Source organism: Oryctolagus cuniculus, chromosome 1 (assembly GCF_964237555.1).
Source record: "Oryctolagus cuniculus chromosome 1, mOryCun1.1, whole genome shotgun sequence".
Classification (NCBI taxonomy): Eukaryota; Metazoa; Chordata; class Mammalia; order Lagomorpha; family Leporidae; genus Oryctolagus; species Oryctolagus cuniculus.
This window is the reverse complement of record NC_091432.1, coordinates 25,086,672-25,102,319: the sequence shown is the minus strand read 5'-3', so window position 1 is coordinate 25,102,319 and position 15,648 is coordinate 25,086,672. Positions and strand designations below refer to the sequence as shown.

The 15,648-nt window shown below is 38.5% G+C and overlaps 1 protein-coding gene and 1 pseudogene across 8 annotated transcripts in view; both read right to left on the bottom strand.

Moving 5' to 3' along the window:
- LRRC4C (leucine rich repeat containing 4C) overlaps nucleotides 1–15,648 on the bottom strand; it is a 1,373,254-nt gene that overhangs the window by 661,934 nt on the left and 695,672 nt on the right. The gene's annotated exons all lie outside the window — the stretch shown is intronic.
- Nucleotides 11,379–11,524, bottom strand: LOC127484925 (U2 spliceosomal RNA; annotated as a pseudogene).

Below are 15,648 nucleotides of genomic sequence, written 5' to 3'. Positions count from 1 at the left end.
TTCCCATAGTGTCCACCTCACTCCAACAGGTTTCCCTCTTGGTGTTCAGTCAGTCGTCACCGATCAGGGAGAACATATGGTATTTGTCCCTTTGGGACTGGCTTATTTCACTCAGCATGATGTGTTCCAGATTCCTCCATTTTGTTGCAAATGACTGGATTTCGTTGTTTCTTACTGCGGTATAGTATTCTAAAGAGTACATATCCCATAATTTCTTTATCCAGTCTACTGTTGATGGACATTTGGGTTGGTTCCAGGTCTTAGCTATTGTGAATTGAGCTGCAATAAACACTAATGTGCAGACAGCTTGTTTGTTTGCCAATTTCATTTCCTTTGGGTAAATTCCAAGGAGTGGGATGGCTGGGTCGAACGGTAGGGTTATCTTCAGGTTTCTGAGGAATCTCCAGACTGACTTCCATAGTGGCTTGACCAGTTTGCATTCCCACCAACAGTGGGTTAGTGTCCCTTTTTCCCCACATCCTCTCCAGCATCTGTTGTTGGTAGATTTCTGCATGTGAGCCATTCTAACCAGGGTGAGGTGAAACCTCATTGTGGTTTTGATTTGCATTTCCCTGATTGCTAATCACCTTGAACATTTTTTCATGTGCCTGTTGGCCATTTGGATTTCCTCTTTTGAAAAATGTCTATTGAGGTCCTTGGCCCATCTCTTAAGTGGGTTGTTGGTTTTGTTTTTGTGGAGATACTCAGCAGACTCATAGAATGGCAGATGTCCTAAATAGCACTCTGGCCTCAGAATCAGCCCTAAAGGCATTCGGAGCTGGCTGAAAAGCTCATGAGAGTATTTCAGGCATGGAAAGCCAAGACACTCTGGCAAAAGATCTCTGTGAGTGAGATCCCAGTGGAAAGAACAGGTCTTCAAAGAAGGAGGTACCTTTCTCTGAAGGGAGGAGAGAACCTCCACTTTGACTATGACCTTGTCTAAACAAGATAAGAGTCGGAGAACTCAGAGGGCTTCCATAGCCTTGGAAACTCATGACTGGAGCATAGGGAGATTACTGATGCCATAGACAGGAGTGTCAATTGGTAAAGTCAACAACAGGAGTCACTGTGCACTTACTCCTCATGTAGGATCTCTATCCTTAATGTGCTGTACATTGAGATTTAATGCTATAACGAGTACTCAAACAATACATTTCACTTTGTGTTTCTATGGGGGTGCAAACTGTTGAAATCCTTACTTAATGCATACTAAACTGATCCTCTGTAAAAAAAAAAAAAAAAAAAAGAAAGAAATTATCAATTCCCAACTTGACTCTCACTGGGATTAAACATGACAATAGGTCTGCTCTGATTTCATCATCATTTTAAAAAAAATCATCTATTATTTTTCACTTTATGTTTCTGTGTGGGAGCAAACTGTTGAAATCCATACTTAATGTATACTAAGCTGATCTTCTGTATATTAAGATAATCAAAAATGAATCTTGATGTGAATGGAAGGGGAGAGGGAGTGGGAAAGGGGAGGGTTGTGGGTGGGAATGACGGTATGGGGGGGAAGCCATTGTAATCCATAAGTCGTACTTTGGAAATTTATATTCATTAAATAAAAGTTTAAAAAAAAAGAATTATTTTTAGTTGTAAATATAGTAATTTTGTCACAATGAAGACGAGTATCCTTAAACAGTATATAATTGGTTTGAAGTTGGAAATGAGAATATCAATTAATCACTACTACACTACTGTTATTACTAAAGATCTTTGCTTAAATCAGGAGTGGGGAAGCTTTTGCAGTCAAGGACCATTTGGATATTCATAAAATCATGTGTAGGCCATAAAAAATGATTGTCTTAAAAATTATCCTGCCGTAGATTGCTTGAATTTTGAGTCCTGCCTGTGGTTGTTCTGGCAGGGTCAGAGTGGGCAGTGAGAGAGAGAGAGACAGAGAGAAAGATCTTCCTTTGCCGTTGGTTCACCCCACAATGGCCGCTGCGGCCAGCACGCTGCGGCCGGTGCATCGCGCTGATTGGAAGCCAGGAGCCAGGTGCTTCTCCTGGTCTCCCATGCGGGTGCAGGGCCCAAGGACTTGGGCCATCCTCCACTGCACTCCCGGGCCACAGCAGAGATCTGGCCTGGAAGAGGTTCAATGGGGACAGAACCGGTGCCCCAACTGGGACTAGAACCTGGGGTGCCGGTGCCGCAGGTGGAGGATTAGCCTATTGAGCCGTGGCGCTGGCCAGATCAAATGATTTTACTGACAAGTGTTCTCCCTGTCCCCCAGGTTAAATGGAACAAAAATCTAAACAAGTGGACAATATTCTTCATCTCAAGAGCAAAGCTATAAGTACATTTCCATACAGGCATGAATTTCCAAGGTGTTCAATAATCTTACAAGAAACTTATAAGAATCTTACTTGTCCAAATGAGCATTGTTTTATTGCAAAAATATAATTACCTTTGGAAATTATATTTTTTCCACAGATATTCTACTCTTGGCTACATTTCTGAATCACTGTGTGGAAAAAAGAGACTCAGTATTTGATATAATTATGTTTAAAAACACATTGGGGGAAGATTTGAGTTTGGAAAAATCTCAACAGTCTCACACTAGTGAATAAGGAAGGTGAATGTTCAAGTTGAGAAAACGTTTTGAGTGCAGAAAATGTTCCAAATTTAGTTAATAAGATATGTTTTCATGTGTCTTGTAAATCAACTCTAAAGTTAACTCTGAAAGGGGAGCCCAGAAGTATTTTATAAAAATGTGACAAAATCACATTCTTTGAAATAGAGCCTTACAAGCAAGCTACTCCTTTAAAGTGCAACATTCATTGTATACATACTGAGTTTTTAAAAATTGATTTGCATACTTAGACGATTCCTTTTCAGTTATCTTTTGCATAAATAAGCAGTGTTTTTCAAGTCTCTAATCAGGTAACGATAAACCTAAACTTCTCTATGGTCATTAAAGTATAACTCTATGCATTCCATTTCTTTAATACTCCATCATCTTGGGTTTCCACATCAATGTTTCACAATGTCTATCATTATATCTCACAGAGAACTTAGAAATGGTGAAGCATCACCTTCAAATCGTCTCTAAAACCTCTGAGTAGCTGGCAAGGGATCACTAAACAACTATCCTGGTTTACCTTAAAAAACATTGAAGAGTTGAACCCTGTTATAAAATGGGTCAAGAGACAAAGCAAACAGTTGCTGTCTGAAATAAAAATATGCTCCAACTCTCTCATTGCATTGCCATGGGGCTTAACTGTGACAGTGGATTGGGAAGGATCTTTAAAGAGGAAAATCAAAATAGTCAACATCAGGAAATCACAAAGTGACTTATATATCATTTTTGCTATAAAAAAATCAAGTAATCATAAGGACATTTTTACTGCATTTAAAGTATTTTTTTATTTTGCAACGCACTGATGTCTCATAATCACCTGCATTTTGCATCTCTTGCTAAATTTTTTGTTACAGAAGTATTTGAGTCAGTTTTAAATACAGTGAATTAGTTTGAAAGGTTCAGTGCACATCTATTCCTTGTGATAGTAGTAACAAATATTTCTTATTCAAGAGCCTCGGATAGTTTCTGAAAGAGCCCTGATCTTCAGGCTAAAAAGGGAATTAAACCATGTACAGTTTTTAATATGTTTACTAAATTTGGGGGATTTAATAAATTATAAGAAAACAAAGAATAAGGGAGGAAGGAAAAAAGCAAGGAAAGAAGGAAGGTGAGATAGAGGGAGGATGGGGGAGGGTTGGAGAGGAAGAGGCTCCACAGGAAAGAGAAAGAAGGAAGGAAATTGGACTGAGATTCTTAAAAAATGAGAGTACTCTCAGCTTGCAGAAAAAGAATATTTTAGAGGTACCTGACAAGTTCCTAAATGATAAGGGTCTATCGATTAATTACAGTGGTAATGCACGTGCACATTCAGAATTTAGTGAAATCAGCTACAATTTTATAATTACCGCACAGTTATCCAATCTATGTTGTTATGCTAATTAACACATTTCTGTCTGGATTAGATAAGAGATGGAGCCCAGGAACGAATACAAGTCTGTGATTCACAGGCTGAATTCTGCTACTGTCTGGTGAGATTTATGAGTAATAACACAAATCTGAATTTCAGACCCATCACCTTCCTGTTTTTACAGTACGTCCTTCAACTTTTAAACTTCCTATCTCATGACCTGCAAGAGATTTTAACTAGATTTTAGCTACCATGAAATATTTAGCAGTTAATTTTACTCTTACTTCAATGAAATAATATCAGTAAAGGTTATTATTAGAGATGTTTTATTGACCTTTCTGAAATGGCATCTCTCAGCTACATTTACCAGAGAAAAAAATCCACGAACCCATTTATCTTCATAATATGTAGTTTAAAAAGTCAGGTAAAGCCACTGCCTGCAGTGCCGGCAACCCATATGGGCGCTGGTTTGAGTTCCAGCTGCTCCAATACCGATCCAGCTCTCTGCTATGGCCTGGGAAAGCAGTAGAAGATGGCCCAAGTCCTTGGACCCCTGCACTTTAGTGGGAGACCTGGAAGATGCCCCTGGCTCCTGGCTCCTGGCTTCTGATTGGCTCAGCTCTGGCCATTGTGGCTAATTGGGGAGTGAACCAGCTAATGGAAGATCTCTCTCTCTCTCTCTCTCTCTTTCTGCCTCTCCTCTCTATGTATGACTATGACCTTCAAATAAATGAATAAATAAATCTTTAAAAAATAAAATGTCTGTAATATTAAAAACATGAATTTGCAAGCTGGACACAGATACCATCAAGTTATCTTCACTTGCTATGGCACATAAATTTCAAATTCCACTGAGATACTTATCACATAATCTCAAGTGATTCACCATGTTCTGCCCAAAATTGACTGATACTACCAGCACAAAGTACATTCACCTCAACCCTTATGAAAATCCCCTCATCATGCACTATCATCCCATTGCATATTTACTTGTATAATGTAGATGAATAGGGGGTATTGGTAGAAAACGTATGAATTAAGAAGAGAAGAAATTCCATGGAAATCAGAACAGTTTTTCATTTTCATATTTTTTTTCCTTTTTTTTGTTTTTGTTTTGTTTTGTTTTCAGAATTCAATGACTCTCTACCAAATGACATATGGAAGCTAGTGTGCTTTTTCATATTAATTTTTCTCAAATGTTTGTTGATATCTGGATATAAACTTAACATGAAAAATGAAGGAACAAGTTATTGTGTTCTTGAAACTGGTGTGTTTTCAATTGCTCTTGCTCTTCAATAATTTGAATTACAGGTCCAAAATATTCATTCTTCTGAAACTGTTTTACATATTTATACTTTGCCATGGCAGTAGGCATAGTAGGTTACCCAGCCTTTGACTTGCTTTGGCCAGCAGTTTGTGGACATGATAAGGGCAGATGCTTGAAATATGCTGTTGCAGTTGGGCTTGCTGTCATTGCTTCTACAGTCATTGTGAGAAGAAGACAACTTAATTAGTCACAGTCCTTGGGCTCCATAATGAGATTTGATGTTCAAAGCTACGACAGCTGATGCATTCTGACCTGAACCTGAATCAGAGACACCCAAGCAAATGTGCAGGTGTCTTAGTGAGTTATAAATGCATATCATATGCCTCTGAGATTTTTTTTTGGTTGCTTAAATACAGAAAGCTAATATCTAAGCAGTAGAATTCTGCCTTGTAATGTTGAATGAAAGTTTACTTGGTAGCATTTCTGTAGGTAGCAAGGATCAACAAGGGGAAATCAGGAAATATGTTGCTTCCCTTACCTCATAATAAATTGTAGATGCCCCAGATAAACAAATACACATGCCAAGGGAAGAACAGGCTTGCTTCTGGGAATACAACCATAAGACTAATCTTCAAGTCTATGTTAACTCATCCACAAACCATCTATAATTAGCAAACAACTATGTTAAAACTGATGCACTTATTATGCGAAACCCCCTGTAAGCCAAGGTACTTGGTTACTCTCTTGAAATGAAGACAGCTCTCCCTATATTTCTCTTACTCAGAGAATTTTGTATTGCTTTTGCTGGTAGAGGAGAGAAAGACAATGTAAGGATCTCATCTTTATTTTTTTTACTGGAAGTTGTAAAACTTCTGAATATTCCCCTATGTGTCTCAATTGATACTATATCTCTCTTTCAGATGCCAACATAACCCTAAGAACAAAACCCTATCCTATCCAGATTTCTGAATTTCTTTAAAGAAATTGAAATATTCTTCTGGGATGCCAGAAATTCTTTGCCACAGATAACTGTGTCAATTTCTGATTGAGGGCAAAGGAGGGGCAGAGGAAAATGGAGGGAGAAAGGAATTGACTAGTGTCACTGGTAAATGCCAGTCCTTCACTTAATTGCCCCACCTTGCATCCTTGTTGTCTGTTACTGTCCATTGTACTTGCTGATACCATATAAAAAAGCCTCTTGGCAACTTTGAAGGAAAGAACTGGTCCTACCTCCACTACAACCTTCTATGTCCTTGTTATTTTTTTCTCTCTCTTCTGGTTTTGACACAATATGATCCTATCAAATTTCCTACTTGCAGAATACTTCAAAATCTTTGGACACATTCTCAGATGCTAATCACTGTTGTAGATTTAATCCCAGTTTTATTGTCATATTGTCATTTCAGTATAAATGCAAATGAAGGAGAAGTGCATGCTCAACCTGTCAACTTGATCCAAAAGTCAATTTTGCAATTTACAAGGATTTGATTAAAGGTGCATATTTTCAAGTTATGCTTAAACAACAACAACAAATACTGGGAATTAGTTTAGCATGATTGCACTAAGACTGTTTTACATTGCTCAGGAATTTCAAAGCAAAGATGAGTGAAATAAAGCTAGTATAAATGAAAGCAGCCATCCCAATTCATAAATTTCTTCCCATGGAGAGAAACGAAGTTTGTATTATTTTCCAACATGCAAAGCACTGCACCTTTACATACATGTTTTCTCATTTACTCCTTACAACTTAGTGAGGTAAGTAATCCTATTCTCATTTTACAAATGGAAAAATTAGTTAGTGTTGTTAAATACCTTGCAGAAGCTGGTGTGGGTATTTGACCTACTGTTTAAGGTGTGCACATCTGGGGCTGGTGCTGAACACAAGAGGCAAAGCCTCTACCTGCAGTGTTAGCGTCCCACATGGGTGCCGGTTCATGTCCCAGCTGTTCTTTCGATCCAGCTCTCTGCTTTGGTTTGGAAAAGCAGTAGAAGATGGCCCAGATGCTTGGGCCCCTGCACCTGTGTGGTAGACCTGGAAGAAGCTCCAGGCTCCTGGCTTTAGATCGGCTCAGCTCTGGGGCTGAGCTCTGCGGCCATTTGGGGTATGAACCAACAGATGAAAGACCTTTCTCTGCCTCTCTCCCTCTCCCTGTTTGTAATTCTACCTCTCAAATAAATAAATAAAATCTTTTAAAAAATGAGGCATTTGTCTTATATGCAAAATTAAAAAAAAAAAAAAAAAGATGTGCACATCAGAGTGCCTGGGTTTCTTTCTCACTTCAGTTTCTGATTTGAGCTTTCTGCTAATTCGCTCTCTGGAAGGCAGCCCACAATGACTCAAGTAGCTGGTCCCCTGCCAGCCACATGGGAAAACTGCACTGAGTTCCTGGCTCCAAGGTTTGGCCCAGCTCATTCCTGGCTGTTGTGGGTATTTGGGTAATGACAGAGTAGACTGGAGGGCCCTCTTTCTCTCTCACTCTCCCTCTCAAATAAATAAATAGGTAAATAATTTTAAAATACGTTATAGAATTTCACACAGCCCCTGAATGTCAGAGATTAACTTGGCAATGAGTTCCATGTTTTCCATTGAGAAATTTTAACTCCCGGTCCTCAAATTTTTCCAAAAGAGTACTTTCTCTAAAGTGCTCCTCAGCTGTGATGAGGAGCCTTTCGCAAGTATATTCAAGGCAGCTAAGGAAACATTTAATGGGATTGTGACCCAAGCATTTGTGAGAGTATATTTAATGTATGTATACCCATTATACTTTCAGGTAGCTGGAGGAAGCATGAAGCACAACTTTTATTTCCTTTGTTGAGTCATTGTCATTTGAACATAAACCCAGACTGCTCCAAGTAGAATCGTTTTCCAAGACAAAAGCATGGCAAGAAGTATCAGATGGTAGTGGAAATGCACGTTTCTGAAAAGAAAACCTCAAGAAGGAAAAACAAGTGGCATTCATTATGTATTTTGCTTAGTGAAAGAGCTACAGCTGAATTTGTTTAAAGTAGTAGATAAAATAAATATTGTCACAAATTGTGTCAATCTTCGAAATCATTGGGTTTCGACTGTGTATGTTACATTTTACAGAATGGTAAATGTTTGCAATCTTTTTTAACAAACCATGCAACTTGACTTTAATTTTAAGAAGTCAATAAAAAGAAAATATAAGCATGGATATGTAATTCTAAGATTAAAGTTACCTTTAAAATGTAAGCAAAATGTGCACTATGTAAAAAATAGACATTTTCATAAGTCAAGCATATTTTTAAAGCAAGGTTGCTATCCTCCTCATCTGTATTTCAGGTATACTCATCTTTTCTGAAATCCAGTTGGCACTTGTCACACTTGTTAGTTCATTGGTTTTTAAAATTTGTGAATTTATTTCTTTTCACTTAATTGAAAAAAGTTACACACACACACACACACACATACAGGGGAGAGAGAGAAAGAAAGTGAAAGAGAGAGAGAGAGGAGAGGGAGACTCCCATTCACAATCCTCCAGTGTCCACAACAATCAAGACTGGGCTAGGCAAAACCACGAGGCAGAAACTCAATCTAGGTCTCCCGTGTGGGTGGCAAGGACTCAAATACTTGATCCATCATCTACTGTTTCCCAAGGTGCACATCAGGAGGAAGCTGGAATTAGAGGCAGAGCTAGAACTTGAACCCTGGCACTGTGATATGGGATGAGGGTTTCCCAGATGGCATGTTAACCACTCTGCCAAATGCCTACCTCTCTGTTCATGTTTTAACTCAGAAAAATCACATCCCTTATTGAGACAGTGTATACAAATGTTTTTCAAGATGAAATAAACAATATGTTAAATAATACACTTACAAGTCTTCATTCAATATCCCAAGGTAAAGAAGATGGGCTAGAAATTTTCTATACATTGAGGATACATAATCCATGCTTACCAAGAGTAGACATCTCATAATAGAATCACAGACACACAATGCCACATTAAAACTGTTTTGGGAAGCATTAACCTAACAAGTAGCAACAGACAAGGATAGGTAAAAAACAAATTCCAAGAATAGTTAGCCTCATGTGTCTGCCTGAAGTTCTAAACCTTTAAATATTGAGCAGGGGATTTTCAGATCGAAAGAAAGCAAGGACAAGACGATTGAAAAGGATATGAGGACTTCTTGAAATTTTAAGTAACTTGTAAGATTGGAACAATATTAGAAAATTAAAGGATTAAATCAGTATCTGTAAAACTGGCTAGATTATAATGGCTCTTATCCCCTATTAAAAACATGAGTAATTGTTATTGAAGGGGTCCATGTGATGGAGTGATGAAACTGGATTTTTACTCAGAAAAAGTATTGCAGAAGTAGACTGGCAGATCTTGGAGGCATAAACAAATTTACTGGTTTAAGAGTTTTTACCCAGTAGTTTCTATTTGAACTTTTTATTGGCAAATTAAAATTGTTGCCAAAATATGATTAGACATAGACTTACACAAGAACCTTATATTACCTGTATCTGCTCAAGAACATGATGATGCATATAAAAATTTAACTATTTCCATTTGTGTATATTTGAGTATACAAATTTGAGTTCTTTTGTCAATTTTCATTGGTTAAGTTGATCACAAATTCCAAATACAAACATCTTGCAAATATGGCTCTGACTCTTAACTAAACAGCTAAATTCCTTCCTTCTGTGTCTGCACTGGTTGCATAATTCTCTTCAAAGCAAGCACACAGTTCAAATCCTCATGTGCCTTAACCAAATGAAGCTGTGGAGATTTTTCCCTTATGACCATTTTCAATAGGAGCAATGACAAGAACATCTCATCAGGAATTCTCCATTGTCCTACAATCTCTGTAAAACACACCTTTTAGGTACTTAATCCTGTGTGTTGAAGTCCCGCATCAACAGAGTGTTCTATTTAAATAATACCTGTTGGGAAAATGCATTAATGTTTGTGATCTGTTGATTATCAATAGGAAGACTACTATAATTTAATGTAACCTGTAAGGTTTTCAAGACATTCTGCGAAAATTAACCATAATAGATTTTTAGGAAATTTTTGCTTGTCCCCAATGGTTAATTATAGCTCCAATTGGGCCTAATAAGACTGTATCACAAAGCTTCTATTGATAGTCCTTATAATTGCAGGAAGCCAAAAGCCCACATTATTTAATCAGAAGTCTTGGTTCATTCGGAAAAGTGCATAAAATAATGTGAGGTGCATTGTGTTTCCACATGCATTTGATGCAAAGCTGTAAGCCCTTTTGTTTCCCTTGTTCCAGAAGAGTATTATTGAAAAGACTCCTCTCTCTCTTCCCAAGTTTATCTCTGAAGTTTCTCACTGTCCTATTACATGGGAATAAAGTGTATGTGGCTACTTTTGGGTAATAAAGCAAAGTCACTTGGCCTATGACAAAATTTTTGTCACACTGGTTATAAACTCTAAAGATTATTCAATATTTTCCATAGTAATTTGTTAACATCTCTCACATTGTAAAAAACAATGAAATTATTCTGTCAAACAAGTTTCTCCTGTTTTTATGTCTTAGGAGTTCAGGAAATCTTGTTTCTGATAAAATACACAAAGTAATGTACAAGGGATAGGGCTATTAGAATGGATAATTTTCTGCACATTGCTTCTTCATTTACTCTGGATGCCCCCACAAAGCTTTATAATCATTATCAAAAGCACCAATGAAAAGAAATAGTGTTTCTGCACAATGAACCATTAGGTTCTGACTGATTTACAAAGGGACTTCAAAGTGTTTGTAGAAAATTGAACTAGAAGATGTTTATCTTGGTAAAAATAAAATTGAAATCCATGCATATGAGGTATGTTCAAAAAGTTTGTGAAAATGCATATTTAAAAAAACTATCCATGGAATTCAAAATTTTCATATCCAAGTAAAAAAATTATTTTGTGATTGATTTTTCACAACTTTTTGAATTATCACCAACTGAAAGATTTATTGGTGAGTGAATGGCTAGGCAATTTTCCTCTTGTGTAACAGACATGCTTGAATTTTATGAAATACATTTGCTAATTCAACTCTGTTTCGATGCAGGAATGGAAAAGAAGATGTGAAACAGCTCTATGAACAGGATGTCTTCACACTAGTGCTCTTCTCTTCTGGGTTTGAGAATGAGTCAAGCTTCAGTAAAATCTCTTGAGTATTAAGTTGGTTAGTCTCTTGTTTGTTATAATATTTAAACAGCCGGGGATAGTTCATGACTGCTGAAAACCTTTCAACACATTTGTTATTGAACTAAAATTTTGTGTATCTCTCTTCCTCCTCGAAGCAGTTCTACACTTGATCTTAGCCAAAAGGCCAAGAAGCGATTCGAAGCAGTTCTAAACCTCTAATTATTGTTTCAAGTTTTCACTTATATCACTATAGGGATAGAAGACTGAGCAACACATTGGAAAGATTTATTTATTTTACTTGAAAGTCCAAGTTACACAGAGAGAAGAAGAGGCAAAGAGAGATAGAGAGGTCTTCTATCCGTTGGTTCACTCCCCAAATGGTCGCAATGGCTGGAGCTGGGCCGATCTGAAGTCAGGAGCCAGGAGCTTCTTCTGGGTCTCCTACGTGAGTGCAAGGACCCAAGGACTTGGGACATCTTCTACTGCTTTCACAGGCCAGAGCAGGGAGCAGGATTGGAAGTGGAGCAGCCGGGTCTCGAACTGGTGCCCATAGGGGATGCCGTCACTGCAGGGGGCAGCTTTACCCACTACACCACAGCACCGGCCCTTGGAAATTTTTTCCCTCTTCACTACATAATCAAAGGTGGTATAGCTTCTCTTCGGCCATGGCCTCTTGCCAGGAGGGGGCTTGCTGTAGCCCTGCGCCTCCAGGGTGCACGGCCCTCGGGCTACCCGCCCTAGGCTTTCAGACCTAGATGCTCCTCCACCTGGCTGGTTCCTGGTGCTCCATCCTACAGAGAGATTGTAAGGCTGTATAGCTCTGCATGCATTCTTACGGACTTACTTCTAAGGGTACAGTTTAAAATTTGCTATGGGATCACAAATCCCCTTGGGCTAGATGGTAATGGTAACATCTTAAGTTTTAAAATGATCATATAGGTGGGATTAAGTGTTAAAGTGATCATGTCAATAGGATTAAGTGTTTACTACTAATAATAATAAAATTAAAGAGGAGTAAATGCTCCAACATGGGAAGGAGTCTGTACAGCAGACTCATAGAGTGGCAATCACTTTAAGTAGCACTAGTGACCTCAAAATCAGCCCTAAAGATGTTGTGGTCTGGCTAGAAAGCCCACAAGAGCATTTCAGGCATGGAAAGCCAGGACACTTGTGGAGAAAGTGTCCCTACCTGGAGAACCTCCCTGGGTGAGACCCCCGTGGAAAAGAGTGGCCATCAAAGGAGGATGTACTTTTCTCCGGAGGGAGGAGAGAACTTCCACTTTGCTTATGGCCTTGTCTGAATAATGATGGAGTCTGTGGAACTCAAAAGGCTTCCATAGCCTTGGCAGCTCATGTCAAGAGCCTCAGGTGATCATTGACATCACATGTAAGAGTGTTAACTGTTAAATTAACGACAGGAGTCACTGTGTACTAACTTCCCATGTAGGACCTCTGTTCTCAAAAGAGCTATAGTATTAACATTAATGGTAAAACTTGATCCCAAAGATTTGCTTTGTTCTATTGTGTGATCTTATGCATCATAAGTTCTAGTTATTTCTAAGTGTCAAACTCCATTGCCTGTGTTTTTAGGTATTTATTTAAGGTTTAGGAAGTGCCTCAAATGTAAAATCTGGGATACATGTCTCTCTGTAAAATCCCTATCTCGTATGTTTTAACATAGGCTCAGATATTAAAAGGCAGCCGAGGAGATTTCTGAGAAGGACAAAATTCTGTGGACTTTGGGTTCCAAGATTTGGATTCCAAGCTTTTGTGTATAGCTTTAAAGACGCCCTGATACAGTCTCCGTATTGAAAAGGGTAGTTGCAAAAGTTGTTCCAGAGAACTAAGGAGCTTCTAACTAAAGCTCTGGTATTGGGAATTGCTCATGACAGGATTCTATGGAATTTGGATTCCAAGATTTGGATTCCAAACTTTTGTATATAGCTTTAAAGAGGCCCTGATGCAGACCCTATACTGAAAAGGGTAGCTACAAAAGTTGTTATGGATTCCAGGATTTGGATTCTAAGCCTTGTGTTTGCTTAAAAGCCTCTGAAACAGACACTGTGATGGACAGGGGAGCTACAAAAGGTGTTCCAAGGAATCAAGGAGTTTTTAACAAAAACCTCCAACATCAGGAATTCCTGAGCAAGCCATTCATAAGAAGACCCTCTTCAGATCAGCTTCAGCGTAAACTGAAGGGACCTTACCCGGTGCTATTGAGCACGACTACCTCCGTGAAATTAGGATTAAACTTCTACCTCTTAAGTCTTCACAGGTGAATGCGAAAGACATGCCTGACTGTTCCTGTAAGCCAATCAGAAACCTTAAGTACTTCAAAGCAAAAAGGATAAGTAAAAATTTTGCCTTTGTCTCCTTAAGGCAAACATGCTTTACCTGCCTTTCTTGATTATTTCTGGGAACTATTATTGATGATAAAGCTACCTGATAATTTCTTCTATTATAATTCTCTATACTCAAGCTCAATGGGTTTATAATTTACATAAGGATAGCCTATCACTATCCACTATCTGGGAATCTATAAGATATGTTGTTTTCATCTAAAGGGGCACCCCACCTACAATTGGTTTTGCTCCAGTTTTGCTTTTGCTAATTAATAAGCTTATATGTTTCAGAACGCGACTTCTGGGAGTAACTGACCATGCAGGGGACACAGACGTTGGCAAGGACCGAGACTGCTCCAGCTCACAAAGCAAATTTGTTAGATAGGATAGGCAGAGACCTCCAGACCCTGGATAGGCAGGGCCTGCACTACACCCATCATAAGCAGGAAGAGGTTACAGATGAGATGATTCGACATCCATCAACTCCCCTTAGGATTAAGGGATGGAGTCTCTGAGGGGGGAATGAAGTAGGCAGGCATACAGGTTAAAATCTATTAGGTTTGTGAGCTGGAAGACCAGCCTTCGCCACACCCCTGTGTGACTGCATGCCCCTACCTGGCCACACCTGGGTACCCACCAGTCAATCAGGTTAATTAACCACTCCCCTTTGGAAGTGGGTTAAAAGCCTGGGACATGGTGTGTCCCAGCCCTTCTCTTCGGCCCTGGCCTCTTGCTAGGAGGGGGCTTGCTGTAACCCTGCACCTCTAGGGCATGTAGCCCTTGGGCAACCCACCCTAGGCTTCCAGGCCTAGATGCTCTTCCATGTGGCTGGTTCCTGGTGCTCCATATGAACCCAGATTTACCTCTCTCTCTTAAATGAAGCTCTCACTCTTCTGTGCATCTTTCTCACCAAATAAAAGCCTAAAATGTAAAAAAAAAAAAAAATGTGGTATAGATCTTAGCCCCCCATACCAATATTTAAATTGAATTTTGAAAAAAAAAAAAGTTCCATGATTTTTAAACTTGTGAACAATTATGCTTCCAAGAAAGAGTAAAGAACAAACAAAATAGTTTTCCTTTATTATTGAAGTTTATTTATTTTAAAAGAGAGTAGGTTTGTCAAGTAAGTAGACATCTAAGAAATGGAAAATTTTTAATGGTCAAAGAAAATGTTTTGTTTGTTTCTAAAGGACAAAACATAGTCAAAAAGAACATATTTGAATTACTAGACACCTTCCTCAAGATCAAATTAGAATCAACCAAAAATTCCCGACATGAAAGTATTTCTCAAATGCACTAAGGATGTTGCTGGTGATGCCTGCGTAGTGTATGGGTGCTGGTTCAAGACCCAGTTGCTCCACTTCCAATCCAGCTCTGTGCTAATGCACCTGGGAAAGCAGAGCAAGACTGCCTGTGTGCTTAGGATCCTGCACTCATGTGGGAGATCTGAAGAAGCTTAGGACTCGTGGCTTCAGCCTAGCCTAGCCAATGCCATTGCCATTGCAGCCATTTGGAAGTGAACCAGGAGATGGAAGAACTCTCTGTCTCTCCTCCTTTCTTTATAACTCTGCCTTTCAAATAAATAAAAAACAAACCTTAAGATAAAAACACTAAGGAAATAATTCACTTGTTGTTTAGAAATGTGATAGGTTGAAGAAAAAATTAGGAAAATGCATATTTCATTACTGAGAAAAACTAAATATCTTAGTTTCTATCAATTAGGCTATCACAGTTCAAAATGGACAGCCACGTGTAAAAAGCTTTTAAGGCCACTGGGGAAAAAGCTACACATAAACTCAACCCATCAATTATGTAGTAATGATATCGTCAGACATGGAAACAAAAACTAAATTAATGTAAGCAGTCACAATTTTAAAAGCTTGGTGTGTATTAAATGATTTAATCCTAAAAAAAACCCCAAAATCAGACAATATTACTCTTACTTTTATTTACAACTATGTAAACAAATAAAGCATAT